The 19,485-nt window shown below is 40.2% G+C and overlaps 1 protein-coding gene and 1 pseudogene across 2 annotated transcripts in view; one reads left to right on the forward strand and one right to left on the reverse strand.

Moving 5' to 3' along the window:
* Nucleotides 1-19,485, forward strand: part of CCDC192 (coiled-coil domain containing 192) — a 244,131-nt gene that overhangs the window by 13,301 nt on the left and 211,345 nt on the right. The gene's annotated exons all lie outside the window — the stretch shown is intronic.
* On the reverse strand, nucleotides 15,530-16,620 carry LOC308518805 (26S proteasome non-ATPase regulatory subunit 7-like; annotated as a pseudogene). Its single transcript has one exon. The product of its transcript is annotated as a 26S proteasome non-ATPase regulatory subunit 7-like (transcript).

Raw genomic sequence — 19,485 nt, forward strand, 5'->3', positions numbered from 1 at the left:
TGACATCTGAGATGTGTGTCTTCTGAGACAAAATGTGCAAGAGGAGTATCTCAATTATTGATTAATCACAAAGTTGTGGAGTAGGTCCATGATCTCCAGAAAAAGTACTCAAATCACTATATGTGCATATGCAATCTGGGAGCAAGCTGGCCTGTGTCAGAAGAGGTTACTTGAGATGCAAAAGAAGGACCTGGTAAACTTTGTATCTCCTGTTTCTTGAAAGAATAAATGAATTATTTTCAGATAGATGTCTACCTCTTCAGAAGCAAGGCCTCCTCATCCTACAGGGCCCAACACATCAGCCAGTGTGGGGCCTGTTCCAAAGTTATTTATTTATTTTTTTGTAAGAATAGGATTCCCTGTGGGATTTAATATAGAGTGAAAATTTTGTTTCCAGTGCCATGACATAAATTGCACTCATGTCTTGTTCTAAAGCAGTGGTTCTCAAACTTCTGGCCCTTTAAATACAGTTCCTCATGTTGTGACCCAACCATAAAATTATTTTTGTTGCTACTTCATAACTGTAATGTTGCTACTGTTATGAATCATAATGTAAATATCTGATATGCAGGATGGTCTTAGGCGACCCCTGTGAAAGGGTCCTTCGACTGCCAAAGAGGTCACGACCCACAGGTTGAGAACCACTGTTAGCATTATAAGAAACTCTATATCCCTCCATCCCACAGCCTCTCCCAGGATCCTGATGGATGTTCCGATGCTTTAGGATAAGAGAGATTCCGTTTAAACCATCATTTAAAGGGAATTTCCATCCTTATTTTCTCCTAAGCCCTGTTACCTCCCTCCCTAGAGCTCCAAATTTATGGCGGCTTTTAAGAAAAGAAGGTAAGTCTTCCTAGATCCTTGGAGTTTGAAAACCTAGAAAAAAACATTGCTGTCATCTATTTCAACCCCCTCACTCTACATATAAAAAATAGAGAAACAAAAAGGTCAAATGGCATGCCCACAGTCTCATCTCCACTTATCTGTTATAGTTGCATCATCTATATATGTGGTGTGCAGTTGTCTTCAAAGAGCATGAGCAGTTAATAAATCCACAAAGTGAAAAAGGTACATTTTCTAATTGACAGAAGTTATTCTTAAATCACCTCTCTCTCTCTCTCTCCCCTCTCTCTCTCTCTCGCTCTCATGTTTTTTTTTAAGGGGGGGGGGGGGTTGACAAATGTGTTTTATTTCTTTAAAAGACTCCTATGAGCAATGTATTTTCTTTTGACATATTTCCAAACTTTGGTTTAAGTATCTAGATTACCAGAAATATTTCCAGGTAAATTATAAAGAATTCCTTAGCAAAGATTCTGTTTCTCAACACCTAGGATAATCCATCTAGATTAAAGTTCCAGACTTTCTTTATTTTCAAATAGAACTTTGAGCTTTTTTTTCTTTTTTAACTGAAGAGGCCGACAAAGGAGATGACAGCATGAAGTTCATAAAGGCTATGGATGCGGCCCCATGTCTAGTTTATCAAAGAGATGTCTGGATCCCCTTGGGACACAGATAGAGCATCAGAAGACAGACAGTAAAGTATTTAAAGTTTGAAAGAAGCCTTTTTTCTCTTCTGTTGTGCATTTTTTCCTAGTTACTTCATTTCTTTCTTTCCTTCTATTTTCTGAGAAGTGGAGTGCTGGAAGAAGCTCAATGTAAAATTAAATGCAATACTTCTTTGGCATGCGACTACTTCCTCAAGTCACAACAAATGGCTGCCTGACTTCTTCCTGCACACGTCTAGCTTCTGAAGGAGTCCATCCCATTCTGAGCTTGTTCTTTTTTTATTAACAATTTCCTTATCTGTGCATCTTTCAGTAATTTTCACTAGTTGGCCATTGTTTTTTTTTTCTTAAGTGACAGAGTTCTAATACTCTTTAATGTGACAACCCTCGAGGTCTTTCCTCTTTCTTCAGGTCTTTCCAGCAGAGGCACAGATAGCATTTTGTTCTTTCAAACACATTTGTTTAGAGATAGTATATCCCTTCCCCTAGGGCAGTGGTCGGCAAACTGCCGCTTGCGAGCCACATGCACTTCTTTGGCCCCTTGAGTGTGGCCACGAAGTTTCAATCACACTGTAGGTGCACGCCCGCACGTGATATTTTGTGGAAGAGCCACACTCAAGGGGCCGCAGTTTGACGACCACTGCCCTAGGGGAAAGATTTGATTGCAGCCTATTATAAAGGACTAGAGGCCCAGTGCATGAAAGTTTTGCACTGGGTGGGTCCCTCAGCCCAGCCTGCGCCCTCTTCCAGTCTGGGACCCCTCGGGGGATGTCCACCTGCTGGCTTAGGGCCACTCCCCCTGGGGATCAGGCCCAAGCTGGCAGTCAGACATCCCTCTCGCAGTCTGTGACCCCTCGCTCCTTACCACCTGCCTGCAGTGGAGGCAAGAGAGGCTCTCGCCACCACGCCACCACTGCTGCTCGCCAGCCATGAGCCTGGCTTCTGGCTGAGCGGTGCTCCCCCATGGGAGTGCACTGACCATCAGGGGGCAGCTCCTGTGTTGAGCGTCTGCCTCCTGGTGGTCAGTGTGTGTCTTAGTGACCTGTTGTTCTGCCATTCAGTTGATTTGCATATTACCCTTTTATTATATAGGATTGGGATTTCCTAAACTCAGGGTCCCTCTCCGCTAATGCAATCAATTGTGTGTGTACAAGTGTCATCTGGTCTTTTTTTGTGTTGCCCTGTGGGTATTGGAGCTTAAGTACCTGCCACATATTTGGGTACTGTGATCACTGTAATAAACTGTCCTCTGTTTCTAAGTCTTGTGTCTTCCACCAGCATCCATAAAACGGTGTCAGGCTAACTTGTCAGCTTGCAAATGTGGTAAAATCTTAGCTCCTTATAGTTCTTGACAGTTATGATTAATCCCCAGGATAAAAATTCCAGTTCCTTCAACCATATTTTATATCGTCATAGCTTTTGAATCATCTCTTGTTCTTATCAAACACTCTGGATGCTCTTCAGTTTAACTATGTCCCTACTGCATAGGAAGGAAAATAATAGTCCATATGTGGTCTGACTAAGATGAGTGGAACCAAATGATCATTTATTTTGTTCTGAAAACCACATTTATTTTGTTTTGAAAACCACACTTCAAGATGAAATGCTCTTTTTTACAGCCATATTACTGTTAACTCATATAAAATTCACAGTCAGCCTAAACTCTTGTGCATTTTTACCTGTGCCAAAGTAGAAATTTACCTATGCCAATGTTATGTCAAACACAAATTCCCACCCTATCTTGTACAGTTCACAAATTTTGTTCCTACGTCCAGGAATTTAAAATTTACTTTTCTTAAAATTTCACTGTATTATATTTGTCCCATATTCTAGACTTTTTACGACCTGATTCCCTCATTATCATATTCATTGTGCTCACCATCTTTGCGTCATCCATCAGTTTGCTCAGCAAGCCATCCAAATACTTATGCACATTAATGGTAAAACTTTGAACATATCAGAGCCAAGGAGAAAGCCCTGAGCCAGGCTGCAGAGATTTCAATGCATTTAAGGAGTCCGTGGCAGCGGTAATTGTAAGCAACTGTTCCCCACGGGAAACTCCATGAAGATGTTTCATGGAGATACAACGGAGGGGAAATCCATGAAGCCTGAGGACTCATTGATGCCTTGCAGCAAAGCTTCAGAAGACAGGAGAACCACCCAAGTGATGCTTGTGTAACTTTCTGAGCTCCGCTGAAATGGTATGGATCCAAACTGGCAAGTGGGAGTCACACAAATGGCAACGAGGGACTCAATCCACATTTGCGAGAGCTTAAAACTCAAAGGCAGTAAACAGACTTTTGTCCACATCTACCTCTATGCCCAGCATGTATCTCTGGTTATACATAAGAATAATCATGCAATATCTGCCTGAGGAAAACTTCTGGTGACAGAGATCATCAATCATATACTAATGCACTTGAAAATAGCATGGGGTAGTGGGAGAGCACAGGCCGGGACTCTGGCAGCGTGGGTTCATTACCGCTTCTGCAAGGAGCTGCTCAGAGGCTTTTTGCAGTCATTTCATTCCTCTGGGCCTCACTTTCTTCACTTGTAAATTGAAATGTTTGGACTAGTTAATCTCCAAATACCCTTTCACTTTCTAAAAAAAACCTTACAGCTAGAAATTGGGGAATCATTCACTGAATACTAACATGAAAGGGACTTGAGGAACTTAGATAATATGCCCCAAATCACATGGCCAGTGTGAGGCAAAGTGAGAATTTGAATTCAGTTTGCCATGAATACTTCTCTATCTACAAAACAGCGGTAGGTAGAAATCAAACCAATAGCAAAGACTCTAGCAATAGACATAAGGGTTTCTAGACATACTAAATTGAATCAACATTCTGCTGAAGTTTTTGTTGTGATCATTGTTATTTTTAAGAAACCACTTGGAAAAGAGGTTTTATGGGCTAAAAAGTAGCCCTTGATAGGGCTGTGAGGTTGACTAGATATACTGAGTTTTATTTCGTTTCAGATACTCAGCTTGCTTACATTTGGCTTCCAACCCTTGCTAGTTTTGTGATTGTGGGAAAATGCACTAACTTTTCCATACCTAATTTTTGCATCTGTAAAATGGGCATGATATTAATAGCATCTCCCCTACATGCTTTTTTTTTTTTTTTTTACAAGGACTTAATGAGATGAGAATAGCAACTGAATCACAAGCTTTCAACAAATATTGGATTAATATTATATTGCAGGAGGGGCTTTTAAAAAAATATATTTTTATTGATTTCAGAGAGGCAGGGAGAGGGAGAGAGAGACAGAAACATTAGTGATGGGAGAGAATCATTGATCGGCTGTCTCCTGCATGTCCCACACTGGGGATCGAGCCCGCAACCTGGGCATGTGTCCTGACCAGGAATTGAACCATGACCTCCTGGTTCATAGGTCAATGCTAAACCACTGAGCCCCGCCGGCTGGGCGGGGAGGGATCTTTTACATGCATACCTCCATGTGATACTAAGTTATTTATTTATTTACTAGAGGCCTGGTGTACAAAATTCGTGCATGGGTTGGGGGGGGGGTCCCCTCAGCCCAGCCTGCACCCTCTCTAATCCAGGACCCCTTGGACACCCTCTCACAATCCTGGACCACTGGCTTTTAACCGTTCACCTACCTGCCTGCCTGATCACCCCTAACTGCACCCCCAGCTGGCCAGGTCACCCTTAGCTAACCCCCTGCCAGCCTGGTCGCCCCCAACTGTCCCCCCTGCCAGCCTGGTTGCCCCTTACTTTCCCCTGCTGGCCTGGTCGCCCCCGACTGCCTCCCCCCGCCCTCCTGGTCGCCCCTCACTGCCCCCCTTGCCGGCCTGGTCGCCCCACGCAGCCTGCTGTTTGGTCATTTGGTTGCCCCTCACTGCCCCCCTTGCTGGCCTGGTCACCCCCAACTGCCCCCCTGCCAGCCTGGTCGCCCCCCCCCCCCCCCCCCCCCCGCCAGCCTGGTTGCCTCACGCAGCCTGCTGTTCAGTTGACTGGTTGTTTCGGTCATCACGGTCACTGCCTTTTTTTATATAGAGATTTATTTATTTATTTATTTATTTATTTCAAATGATAAGAGCAGGTTTACTCAGAAAGTTTCAGAGGCAGTATAAGGGCCCTTGAAGCTTAGGGGAGAGAGAGAAAGTCTAAATTATTTAAATATGTGCCCCAGATACAAAACACTGCCATTAAAAATTAGACTATTAAAATTGTGCTTCTGTAATTATTTAAATTGCTTTTTGTTCAATATCAGGATATAATAAGGAAAATGTCCAGCGGAAGTAAAGATTAACTTGAACTTGGTGGGTAATATAAAAGCTCTGTCTTTGGAACTAGTATAGACCTCTAGGCATTGAGAGACAGGCTTCTCTTTTTCATTCCCAGAAGTGCTCTTTCATCACACAATTTTTTTTCTTTACATGAGCCAAAATATTTCAAAATATTTGGAAGCAGAAAGAATTCACTCTCAGGTTTCTTGTCATTGCTTTGCTGGTGACCTTGGTAAAGTCAATTGAATTCCTTCATGTTCTCCATAGAATGGAAATAGTAGGATTGCTTAGCAAATAAATCAATGATCTTTTGCATACTTAGAATCCTGATAAAATATTAAATATGAAAGTATAAATATTTAAAAATTATTAACTTCTGTTCTTTATTCTTTTTATGCTCCTGAAAGAAATAAATTAAGCATACATTTTGTTGGTAAAACAAGATACATTGCACATGTGACAAAATGCTACTTCATAGTCCCCGGGTAACATATTCACTGCTAAAACATTGGAGAATTTTTTGTGGACATTCTTTAGCAGTATCATCCCTGCCTCATTCCAACCCTTGTTGGAGCCTGCTTCCCCTCTAAGATAAGTAGAAGCTGTTGCAGCTATTTTTAGTGTTAAGTTAGTTTTAAATAGAGAAAATATTAATCTTGTAATTACCCTCCTCCTAGAGTTCCAAGACTGAGCTCTCATGAAGGTCACCCTGTTCCTTTGAGTGATCTGTAACTGAAGTTTCAAAGAATACCCAGCTAGTGAGTACAGGAATGAAACCATGTGTTTATTTAAATATCTCACCAAGGAGGGTAAAATATGAGAATGATATGTCCTCTAACTTCTGCAAAGGAATTCTTGGCAATCAATCTCGTTGATGCTTTAGAATTGGATAGCTCTGCTCAGCATGCTGGACAGTTTTCCAGGATATCAGGTTATTGGCCACAGCTTCTGGTGGTGAGGCCTGTGGGGTAAACACCTCTAGGGGGAGATCTACAATTGGTGAGTCCTACAAGACATCACTGGAGGTTGAGTGGAGTAACCCTTGCAGTCAACAACCTTCTCCCAGCAACTTTTCTCAAAAATACAACTTCTCTTTTTTGCCCGGGCAAACACCTGCCTATTTTCTTGGATTGTTCTTTCATTACTGAGTCATTCTCTATTTTTGCTTGCTTTTCTGGGTAAAAGAAATAAAAGTTGCTAAATGCTGCAAAGTATCAATTCATTCATTCATCCACGTACATTATTCAGGGCCTCTGGGTATTAGGCCCTCAGTAGGTTCACAGAAATAAAAAGAGAGAACCTTCTCTTGGGGAGTATATATTCTACTTGGGAAGCAGAAAAAGGTTCAGCTTCTGACTATTTACTACTGAATAATTTTCGAAGAAGCTAACGTTTTGATAAAATTCTGCTCAAGATGCCCTTTAAGTTTGATTTGTGTTTTCATTTACCTCCTAGAAACAAAATGACTCTCCAATAGTTTTTCAGTAAATATAATTTTAAAGCATTTCATAAAATTCATAAAACATGATACATGGGTAAATATTATTGAAATATGAAAATGTCTTAATTGAGGTCTTTTCTTTTTTTCAACCCTCACCTGAGGATATGTTTTTATTGATTTGAGAGAGAGAGGAAGGGGGAGAGGGAAAGAGAAAGAGAGAGAGAAACATCAATGTGAGAAACGTTGACCGGTTGGTTGCTTCCTATATACACCCCACCTGGTGCTTGAACCCTCAATCTAGGTATGTAACCTGACCAGGACTGGAACCGCAACCTTTTAGTGTACAGGACGATGCTCCAACCAGCTGAGCAACCTGGCCAGGGCTTAAATGAGGTCTTCAGATCCCAGAACTATCCAATGTTTCATTCCTGGAAATGTCTTTTAAGATAAATTTAAAGAAAACCCTTGGATTTAAGCCAAATGAAGAACCACAGTTCTAGGAAGCTAAATTAAATCAGTGAAATGGTGACAGCAAAGAGTCACCCGGATAATTCAGAGCCCTTTCCTCCTCAGAAATCAGTGCTAAAATCTATATGGGGACGGAGCTGTTATTCAGATTAGCTGATGTATAAACAGTATCCACAACTGCGTGAAACCCCTGGTTAATCTGAGGATATAAATTAGTTGTAATCATCTTTATTTACCTCATATTTCCTAGCCAGCACACTGACTGAGATATAATGATTATTCATTAATTATTCCCATATCATAAGAGCAAATGTAATGAAGTGCCCAAATATCTTCTGATAAACTTGCCTACTCCAGATTTGCAGGTCAAAACGTGGAAGGCCTGTCTGCCTTTTTGTTTCTTTCTCTTCACCCCCTCTCGTAGGGCCTCTGTGAGAGGATCTTGTTTTTCACATGGGGATTTTACTTGGGGCTAATTTTCACTAGGGGGTAAGTTTTACTTTCTAACTATACCGTAAGCCCCATGTAAACATTTTAAAATAGAAATAGATTGATGGTTTGTTTCTTTTAATCCAATCTTATATGAAATTTCTGCTTTTTAAAAGTCACCCCCTCACTCTACTTTGAAGTAGAATTTAGTATAATAAACATTTACTTAATAAGTACACCAGGGCAGAGGAATTGGGGTGATGGATTATCTCATAGTTAAACATCCACTGGCAAAAGCTAACCAACTCTTTTTCAATTTAACTTGACTGAATATTTTTGGCCGGCAGCCTTTCTACACTCAGCTAACTGGCACGCTTCAGATTTTAAAGAGACACATGGATTTCCAAATCGAATCTTTAAATCCCTAATAGCTTGGTCTCTGCTATAATCCACTAATTCCCCCTGCTTGTTCTAATGAAGGGAAAGGCATAAAGAGGAGGGATGAAATTATTTTTTTAAATCAATAACAAACCTTGAAATGAATGTGGAGCCCTTTTGTTCAAGGAGATGAAACTGCATTACATTGTGGCTTATGCTTTTTTACATTTTCATGCATCCATTTTTCTCATTTGACAGATTTAATAGCCAAGGCTCCGAGTTGCTATGTTGCTTTCCTTTGTTCAATTGTTTACTTGACAAAGATGCATGGAGAGTTTCCCACGTGGAAGGCATTTTATGGGGCAGACATTGTGTCAGAAAGCATCATGGCTTCAATATGTTTAAAATGCAAGAAGGGAGCTAAGGATCACAGCATCCAGCAAGTTACAGGCTGAGTGCGGGCAAAGGATGGGTCTCTGTTGGTTAATCACAATGAGGGAGCCGCCATTTATCTTAGGTCTTGAAGAACAGGTGAGACTTCAATATACAAAACCAGAAGAAAGAGGAACAAGGGATGATGTAATGTAAAAGGCACCAGACTGGGAAGTGGCAGCTCTGGGTTCTGGCCACTGTGAGAAATTCACTTCATGAGCTCTAGGACCTCAGAGTCTTCATTTGTAAAATGAGAAATTGGGTTAAATGAGCTCCAACTTCCTTCCAAACTCTACCGTTTTATGGCCTTGAATGGTCTGGAAGGAGCAGTCATTAAGATGAGCTGGTAAAAGAAAAAGTGGTAGGTTTTGGTCTTGGAAATCAAACTGAGTCAATTACCTTGAACATAATAATAAGAGTCTAATATTAAAATGGTATTAGGTTTTAGTTTGGAAGAACAAGAACTTTTGAGTCTGCCCCACCCATCATTGGGCATTCAAAAAATACTACTGAATGGCCAGATACTTGCATGAAGTTTTGTCACTCTTGCCTTTGTACTTCCAGTTGCTCCAATTAATTGTTTCAAAAAGTTTGGTTATTTCTTGCTCTTCTCAGAGAGGAACCAGTCCCACTGGTGGGTAAAATTTAGGAATTTTGGACCTTTGAGACACAATGTTGCCCTAACCGATTTGGCTCAGTAGATAAAGCGTAGGCCTGTGGACTCAAGGGTCCCAGGTTCAATTCCGGTCAAGGGCATGTGCCTTAGTTGTGGGCACATCCCCAGTAGGGAGTGTGCAGGAGGCAGCTGACCGATGTTTCTCCCTCATCGATGTTTCTAACTCTCTATCCCTCTCCCTTCCTCTCTGTAAAAAATCAATAAAATATATATTTTTTAAAAAAGACACAATGTTATCAATTTTGGCATCTCCAAGGAGGAGCAAAGCCCCTTCAGTGGCATCAGGAATCCCTCCTTCTATCCTGTTTTTATAAAAGTTGCTGGTTTTTGTGAACAGGTTGGTGGCTTGGGAAACTCATGGAAGAAAACATATTATTTCAGCTTATAAAATATTTACAAAGGAAAACTTTCTCTGAGCCAAGTTATAGTCGTTGACCAGCCCTTATGGAGATGCCAGTGACACCCCAGCTGAAAAAAAAGTCTTCCAGCCAAATAGAGCTTCATCTTGCCTTGCACACCTTGTTATTCCACGGCATCACAGCTAATATGTGAAGAAGCAACAAGCCGGGGCTACAACTTTATTTGATGGACAGAGAGAAACAATTGGTTCGTATTTTTTTGGAGGAATGGTTTGATTTGAACCTTTCATTAGGAAGATCGATTTGGAGCCAGCATGCAGCATGGATGAGGACACTGGAGGAGAGAGACTGTGCATTCAGAGGAACCCGCAAGGATGCACTGTAAGAAGCCGGAACAGACATTAGTAGTAAGACTGACATGGAAGAGATCCAAGAAATGGTTACGAAGGAAGACGCTGCCCATAGAAACATAAAGCAATCCGTATATGTAATTTAAATGTTATGATGGCTACATTAAGACAAAACAAAAAGAAATAGGGAAAAATTAAATTTAAAAATAGAGATGATTTAATCCAATATATCCAAAATATTATCACTTCAACATGTAATTAATATTAAAAAATTGAGATATTTTATATTCTTATTTACTGTACTAAGAAAAGAGTTCAAAATCTGGTGTGCACTTTGCACTTACAGCTCATCCCAGTTTAGACCAGCCGCAGTTCAAGTGCTCAACGGCTGCATGTGGCTGGTGGCTGCCATGCTGTTTGGTGCAGCTCCAGAATGACAGCAAGTCACACACAGATTGGGTGTCCCCCCAAAATGTATACACACTTAATAGCTGATCGCTCAATTGATGTTTCTTTCTTTTCAGATTTAATCCATTGGGATTAATAATTATTCAACGTGTGTCTACATTTTGGGGGGGGGCATCCTATATATTTTATCCTCTCCCTGTAAAAATAAACACCATTTCTATCAGCTTACCTACATGCTTTCTTAGGCTATTGGGCATATTAACCCCCTAACACCAAGTTATTATATTTGGGTTGCTCCTGAAATCAACTTTGCTATACTAATTTGGTCTAAACTCTCTTAGGTAAGGAATCTTAAAAACGTCTAGGCCTGGGGAAAAGCATGCCATTTTAGGCTTTTGTCACAGGCTAACATTGATCATTCTTGCCTTGTGTTTGGCATAAACTTCCTGTGATTAATTCAGACCTCCCTTCCCCATAGCTTCTTAAATAGATTATTTATATTCTAGAAACTGAACATAAAATGATACTGTTTTTTTTTAAACCACTAATAGCCAACTTTGTGCAAGTTGCCAATCTATATATTTAAAAGCCTAATATGCAAATTGTCCCCATGGGAGTTCGACCGGGAGACCGATTGCTCACTATGATGTGCACTGACCACCAGGGGGCAGTGCAGAATAAAGTAAGGCCCCAGCTGGCAGCGGGAAGGCCCCGATTTGCCCTGATCACTGGCCAGGCCTAGGAACCCTACCCATGTACGAATTTCGTGCATCAGCCTTCTAGTTTATAAATAAAAAACCATGACTTTTATTCAACCATGGCAGAATAGTCAGCATTCACTGAGTGCTTTCTATGTACCACATATTCTCTATGCTGAGTGTAAATTATTTTGTTTAATTATCTCAGGATTCTGTGAGTTAGTTGCTCTCATTATCCCTTTTTTATAAAGCAAGTCTAGGCAGAGGACATATATGTTACTTGCTCAAGATCACACAATTAGTAAATTGGAGAGCTGGGATTAAAAAATAGTGAGGCTTTAGCCACTAAGCTATATTGTATTTCAAATTAAGGGCATGGGTGTCTGAAATGCGTAGAAACATTCTAAAAAGTGTAGGCCCCAATGTAAGAACCAATTATAATTACTTAATCAAAATTACAAGCTCATCAGACTTTTGTTATTTCATTACATCGATGCTCATTTATTTAGCGTCCATGACACAGCTTAGCAACAGAGGATGTAACAATGCATAATGATAATACTGAGTGCTTGCCCTTGAGTCACCTATAATCTGGTTGGGGAGACAAAACTGACACATAGAACATTCACAGAGCAATCAACGTGTGCAGTTAAATGCTAAGTCATGTGTTGTGTTGAATTGTATATTACAAGGGCATCAAGAAGAGAAACAATGCAGAGGGCCAGTGTGTGTTGGAAAATACTCGCAAAGGATTGTAATGATAGCGAGAAGCTGGATGAGGACAGGGGGTAGAAGGATACACCTGTCAAGAAGAGCAGGATGAAGACAAATGGAAGCTCAGAGAGAGGAATGAGCATGGGAGGCTGGTTTCTATGCTTCACTCCTTTCTTTCCCTCCCCACCCCTCCTCTGCTCTGTACACACACATATACAGGGTGGGGCAAACGTAGGTTTACAGTTGTTTGCATGGAAAATAATACAAGAATTAATAAATAATACAAGAATAGACTCTGTGTTTTGTGCTCACAACTATAAGCCTACTTTTCCCCACCCTGTATACAGATATACATCCATGTATACACACGTGCTTTTGGCTGTATATGAGTGTGCATATAGGTATGTCAAAATGTTTCTGATAAACTCAGAAATATGATGGGTTGCTGGAGATGACAATTTGTAATTTTTAAATCTGCAATGGCTCACACATAAAGTAAGAGGATATGAGAGAAAAATGAGGTATTATTTATCCTTGACTATATTTAGCAAAACCACCCTCCTTTTAGAAATTGAGGGCAGGTCAATACTCACACCAGGAAAATATTTTTATTAAAAAATAACTCTTTAGATGGCAAATTTGATTGTTTTTTTGATTGACACTCTTACTTATACATATTTTGGGTTTATTGTTAATATGGGAAATAAAGATAAAATTGTTCTGTAATGTTATTCCTCTGTGTTTAACAATAAAATTCAAGAAAAAAAAATATTCCTCCAGTACAGTGAGTTGGGTGACTAAGATAAAAACCCTCAGTTTTATGGGTTGAAGTAGAGTTCTGAATCATGGGTGTTGTTACCAAAAAAAGCTAGGTTTCTAAGACCAGGATAAGGAATTCTTGTATAAATCAATGTCTTTGCTGCCTCAATTTTGTAAAACAAAGGAACCAAAAGTCTGGGTTTTAATTTTGAGACATAATTAATTGGGTTTATTTGCTATAGGATGTTTACAATTGGTAAAAATATGCTACTTCATATTTAACTGAAAACAACTATAATTCAAAGACTAGGACTTAAAAGCTATCTATTGTCATGTCAATTGAATATAATATCTTTGTTTTATTATTACATGTTTAACAGTCCTCCATGAGCAATTCCTCCATGAGGAATAGTCACATCTGTATTCTGCAGACATACTCAACCAGGCCAATCCTGTTTGGGCGCCATCATATATGGGAGTTCACTTATATAATAGAACCAGGTGGCAAAATTGATTCCTCTTATTTTTTACAAAAGCCAGCATGAACTTACAGATGTGATAAAAAGCGTTAGTAGTAGCCTAGATTCTGGTTTCATCAACAGAAGGTGTATTTGTATGTGAATCTCTGTGTCTGGGTGTGTGCCCAAGACATTAGCCTTTCAGTTTTGATTTCCCAAGCCACTTTTTCTTTAACATTTAACAACAAGTTCATGACTCCTCTTCCCATATATTGTTGAAAACCCAGCATATTCTCTAATAGCTACAATGACATCTGTTGGGTTGGTTAGTAAGAGGTGTCGCTTATATTTTTATGATGACTTTTGACTTCTAGTTAGTTCTTGCTGCATTAAATTCTTGATCTTTTCTCTGCCCTTCACTTGCTGTCTCTCAGGCTCTTCCCTGCACTATTTTACTCCGCTTTACATGGTTTTAATTACTGTACTACTAAAATGACACTGTCTAGGTTATATATAAAGCAGGGTTTTTTTTCTGAAAAACTTGGGGACTAAAGAAGAGTTATATAAAATATGCAGCGTATTTGATGAAATCTAACCTTCAAGGTTAGACAGGCTTGTTCTTAAATGTGATCATTCCCATACAGGCCCATGAAACTAAAGATCTAGCTTATCTGTTCCTCACACACTCAACACACAAGAGTGGAATGGGCATAGGATAACCATTATAAACATGACTGGTCAAAAAAGAGGGGAAATAGGAGCCATAAAGGAGGTTTTGGTACATAGCAGTTCTGAAATCTAAGCAGAAAATTTTGGAACTGTCCTAATTAGGTCCAGCAAGCATCCTTTCGGTTCAGCCCTCTGGGCTTGTATGAACTGGCCCAGGCGGCCATAACAATACCACAGACTGGGTGATTAAGTCACAGAGATCTGTTTTTTAACACTTCTGGAAGCCAGAAGCCCAACATGTCTGCTGAGACCTGCCTTCCTGGTGCGCAGTTGGCTGCCTTCATGCTGGGCCCGCACCTGGCCTTTCCTCTGTGCTTGCACAGTGAGAGAGAGAGATCTGGTGTCGCTTCCTCTTTTCAGGAAGATGCCAGTCCTATCCAATTAGACTTTATTTTATGGCCACATTAAACTTTAATTATCTCTTTAAAGGCCCTATCACCACCTTGAGGGCTAGGGCTTCATATAAATTTTGGGGACATAATTCAGTCCATAACAGTGCTCTTCTTGGTTCTGCCTGCTGAGTCATCCTCCCCTTCTCATGAAAGACATCACTTTTGCCCATGAGTAGTTTTCCCAGGCTCCTTGCTGATATTTTGGGGGATCCAATTGCCTTTTTGTGCTTTTGTGCTGTCCCGGGACTTTCCAACCCAAGGTGGCAGCATAGGGCCTTTTGTATGACTGAAGCGTTCTCTGAGGTCTTAACAAAAGATTCTGCAGTCACACCCTTGGCTACATCTCTAGACTAAGGGCACAATATTATGTCTTTGGTATTTTTTTGCCAGACATGTACAACTGTATTGAATCATGAGGAAACATCAGACAGACCCAAAGTGAGAGATATTCTATAAAACAACTAGCCAATACTCTTCAAGAAAGATAAAAGAGACAAAAGAGATGTGACAACGGAATACAACATGGGGTCTAGATTGGATTCTAGGGTAGGCAGGGGGTAGTGAAGTATAAACTAATCATTAGAACAATTTTATCATCAAATTAGGCTATGCTCCTTTTGGATATGAGCTTTGGAATGATAACTATTAATTGTTTTTGGTTTTTTTTTTAACCAAGCCATTTAATTGTCCTTAAGGTAAACAGTACACGGAGCTGGATCCCAAGCCCTGAGAATGCCAGAGCTCAAGGTCCAAGTGTCCCATGGCGTGGTGTTCTCAACGGAGTGGAGAAGGGTTGAAACTCAGAGGCATTGGAGGCAGAGCACTTTGGGAATTCACGCATTCCACTTAGCAATTTTGCAAACTGCCAGAAGCAGACCCCAAGAGTCTTTTGAGATGGGGAAAATTCAACTCCTGGTTTTACAGATAAAAGAATGAAGAGTACCCAAAATGCTGTTTACTTTTGTCACACAATCTGAAGCCTGAGCTGTCCTAATCCCAATTCATAGCGTCCTATGCTGCAGTTTAGGTACGAGATCAGTCCCTCTATCCATTCACTTCCATGTAATGCCACAGCAAGAGTGACTTCGGGCGGAGAGCTCTTATCAATACAGCTTTTTAACAAGCATTTAAATGAAAAGAACCCTCTGGTGGCACACAAGTTAGATTATAAGATTTTAATTTACAAATTAAAAAGTTACATGTTTTATTTTTTCTTCTTTTTCTCTTCTTTCATTCTATCACTCTTTCCTTTATCTTTCTCTTCATCATCTTTTCTATCCTTTTTGCTCTCTTCTTTTTCCTGCCCTTCTTTCTTCTCTTCATCCCTATTGGCAATCTTGTTGTTGATGAGGTTGTGCAGGGCAACCATTGAACGGATCAGGGAGGCCAAATACACCACAACCATCTGGTCGTTGGTCATTAGGTAAAAGGCCTTGACAAACTCCTGCAGGCCAACGTCTGGCAGCAGGTTGAAGACGTACTGCAGCTGGTAGATGATTTGGTGGTTGATGGGAAGCTTGCCTGAAGCCACTTTCTCCAGACAGCCTTTGATATCCAGAAGTTTGGAGTTCAGTCCCTTCAAACCATGCACCTGGTTTGTGATCCGCTGGGAAAGAGTGCCCACAGTAGTGTCTTTGATGTCTCATAACAAGTGTTCGACCCCAACTTCTTCAGCTTCCTCTGCTCCAATTTCACTGGTCACGTGCTCAAATGTTTTGGAGGTTGGAGTTCCATCATGAACTTCTTCCACTGAAATATATGCTTCTGTGGGCAGTCCCAGGCCCTTTGGTTTCACATCAATGATGATTAATACTGAGTTAGGGCAGTATCTTTTCATGAGTTCATTGATGGCGATGCCATTCTTGTGTAGTTTAGGTCCTGTGTGGTACCATGCAACTATTCTTTCTCTGGCATTGACCTTCTTAAACATTCCATACATGTTTTCCAAATAATCATGGTCTAAAAACCAGACAGAATCATCTTTGTCATCTTCATCAAAAGGGACTATAAAACTGTTGGATACATCCAGTATTTTCTTTTGCCATGACCCCAAAAGCACACCAACAACACACTTCTGGTTTCCAACCTTGCCTATTTGGTTAAAATTATCCATACACTGAGCAGCACCATGGGGTGGACCACCACCTTCTGCACCGCCAGCTCTGGCATCGCGACCGCCCGCCAGGTTCTGCTCTCTGCGAACCGCAAACACAGGCAGCCACAGTGGCAGAGACACTCCTGATAACTATTAATTCTGATCCTTAGTTTTAGCATAATAAAACATACCTCAAAATGTTGTACAGATTAAATGAAGAGTTGCATATCAAGAGCATGACACATGGTAAGCATTCAATTAAAGACAGGCTTTGTTTATAGCACGCTGATGGTGATGGTGATAGTAGGCCACATCTAAGCAGACTAGTATTTTGGGCAGAGGTGTCTCACAAAGACACTAGATAACAGTACAGATAAAAGAAAAAAGTCAAAAGAACTTTCATGACAGTTTGTCAATATTCTATGCGTTAAGGGCAAGAGTTATAGGTTGATGACCTTGGATGTTCCAGGGTTCCATTCAAACAATACAGGTATTTGGCTGGATCCAGAAAGATTATTTCTGGTCTCTCCGCCCACAGGTAGAAATGGAACTAATATGTTCATTTTATCACTCAGGAAATAAAGAAAAATTAGCTATAGCAGGGTTTGTTAACAGCAGCACTATTGATATTTTGGGTTAGATAACTCTGAGCCTTGGCCCCTGAAAGATGGGTGGGTGGAGAAAGCCAAAGGGGAAGATGAAGCCACCAGCAATTGAGGGGCCTTGAAGATGAATTTAGCAGGGTTGCATTTTAAGAACATGGACTGACGTTCAAAAATGTAACACTATTTTCTATAATCACATTTTCTGGCCATAACCGGTTTGGCTCAGTGGATAGAGCGTCGGTCTGCAGACTCAAGGGTCCCAGGTTCGATTCGGTCAAGGGCATGTACTTTGGTTGTGGGCACATCCCCAGTGGGGGCTGTGCAGGAGGCAGCTGATCGGTGTTTCTCTCTCATTGATGTTTCTAACTCTCTATCCCTATCCCTCTCTATCCCTCTCTGTAAAAAAATCAATAAAATATATTTTAAAAAATACATTTTCTGGCTTTTAGTCTTCATATACTCAAACATAATCATAATTTATTCTAGGTATATTCTGTGAAAGTATGTAATTTCTCAGGCAATCCTAGTTTATAACCAAGACACATTTTGGATGAAACTTTATCTTGGCTTTTCTCCCTGGAGTTGAGTCTAAATTGGAGGACTGGGGTAGGCTGTTAAAGAATCTTGCTCAAAAGTCATTCGATAGTATTGGGAAAGAAGCCATTTGCTTCTTATTTTGATGTGTTTGATCCTATGCAGATGTCTTTGAGCATTAACAAATCTGCTTTGATTTTCAGGCACAGATCATGTTTTTCACCTAACAAAATATTAGAGTTTGGCCATTAGCGTCTTCCCAGGGTTTACTTATTTAGAAGTTTGTGAGTTGCCATGTTCTCTGGTTGTCATGCTGCGTTTTCATTGGCCCAATCTTTTGGTCTTCTTTTCCATGTCCTAGTTATCTCCCCAAATCTTGTGATTCAGGGTTCAGGGATGCTGAAAGGATCTCATTGTGTCCCTAACACTGTCTCTTATCCATCTCTGCTCTATTATCAGCAATTCTATTCTCCTGGAGGACATTGGCTTGATCACTAACTAGAGTTTAGACAGAACCAGTGAGGTATTTTGTTTCATCATGATGGTGCCAGGGACTTCTCTAGGAAGGCTGCTCTTTCACTGAGTCTCACCCAGGGTGCAAGAGATGAGTCTCTTTTGTTATCAGAAACCAAAATTTAAATGACAATTCTATTGTATCCTTCCCCACCTTCACGTATGGGGAGAGTGATGGAGGAGAGTCAGGGTCAGAGAACAAAGAAAAGGCTATAGGTTCTTGATTCTCTTCCAAATTTGCTCCCATTTTCTACAAAGCTTATGGTTTTGTGGTCTGAGAGGTGGGGTAGAAGTGTGGATATATTTTGCCATATTGCTTTTCCTTTCAAATCTTTTTGAAATCATACACTACACTTACATTGAGGCTTTTGAATATAGGAGCCAAGAATTCAGTCTTTGCTCTCCAGCCTCATCAGAGAACTGGTCCTAGGTGAATGACAGCCCATATGTCAAGACCCATAATGGGCACAGGAGGAAAGAAAAAATTAATATTTCAGATTACTTCCCTGATAAGTGAATGTTGTTAAGGTTTAACTTGGCTTCCAATAGAAATCTTTTCTTCCATTCACACCTCTGCTAACAATAAACAGATGATAGCATGCTCTAAAGGGGTTCCAGTATCCCATACACTTTTCTGATAAAGCACCACCAGTTCTCCTTGGGCCAGTATTCTGATTTTACTCATGCCATGTGCATTCCCCTCTCTGTTGTCAAGTTCCTTCTGTCTAATGTGCCACACCTCCTTTCATTTTTCTGGATCATATTGGTAAGACAGAAGGTCAGTTTCAACCACCTCATGACATCTTTTCCAAGCATCTTTCCCCCCCACTAATCAGCTAAGACTTAATTCCTTCCATTTTGAGTTGTTATTTGTTTCATAATTGCCAGTTACATTTTTTAGCCTTATAAGAAATATGTTACTTGAATATACTCTACATACTGTGAAGTATTTAGCATGGTACTGGTACATAGTAGATGATAAATATTGATTCATTGTCTACACTGGTTTAAAAAATATGAAAGTCTAAGAACTGTTCTAAATTATTTTCTGAGTTTTTACAACAGCTTAACTTCTGTTTTCTAGAGACATTAAAGGCTTCTGAAAAATAAAAATTAACAAACCTAATTTTCTAAATTTTCATAAGACAATTTATAGTTAAATAATGATCACAGATATGACAAGTTTTAAAATTGCCAAGAAAACAGTCTGGTTTGCTTTGTGCATTTGCCATTGCTGTTTTTCAGCACGTTATGTCATTTTTCAGAGTCAGTTGTCCTTGCCATTGT

This window comes from Myotis nattereri, assembly GCF_964212035.1.
Source record: "Myotis nattereri genome assembly, chromosome: 4".
Taxonomy (NCBI): domain Eukaryota; kingdom Metazoa; phylum Chordata; class Mammalia; order Chiroptera; family Vespertilionidae; genus Myotis; species Myotis nattereri.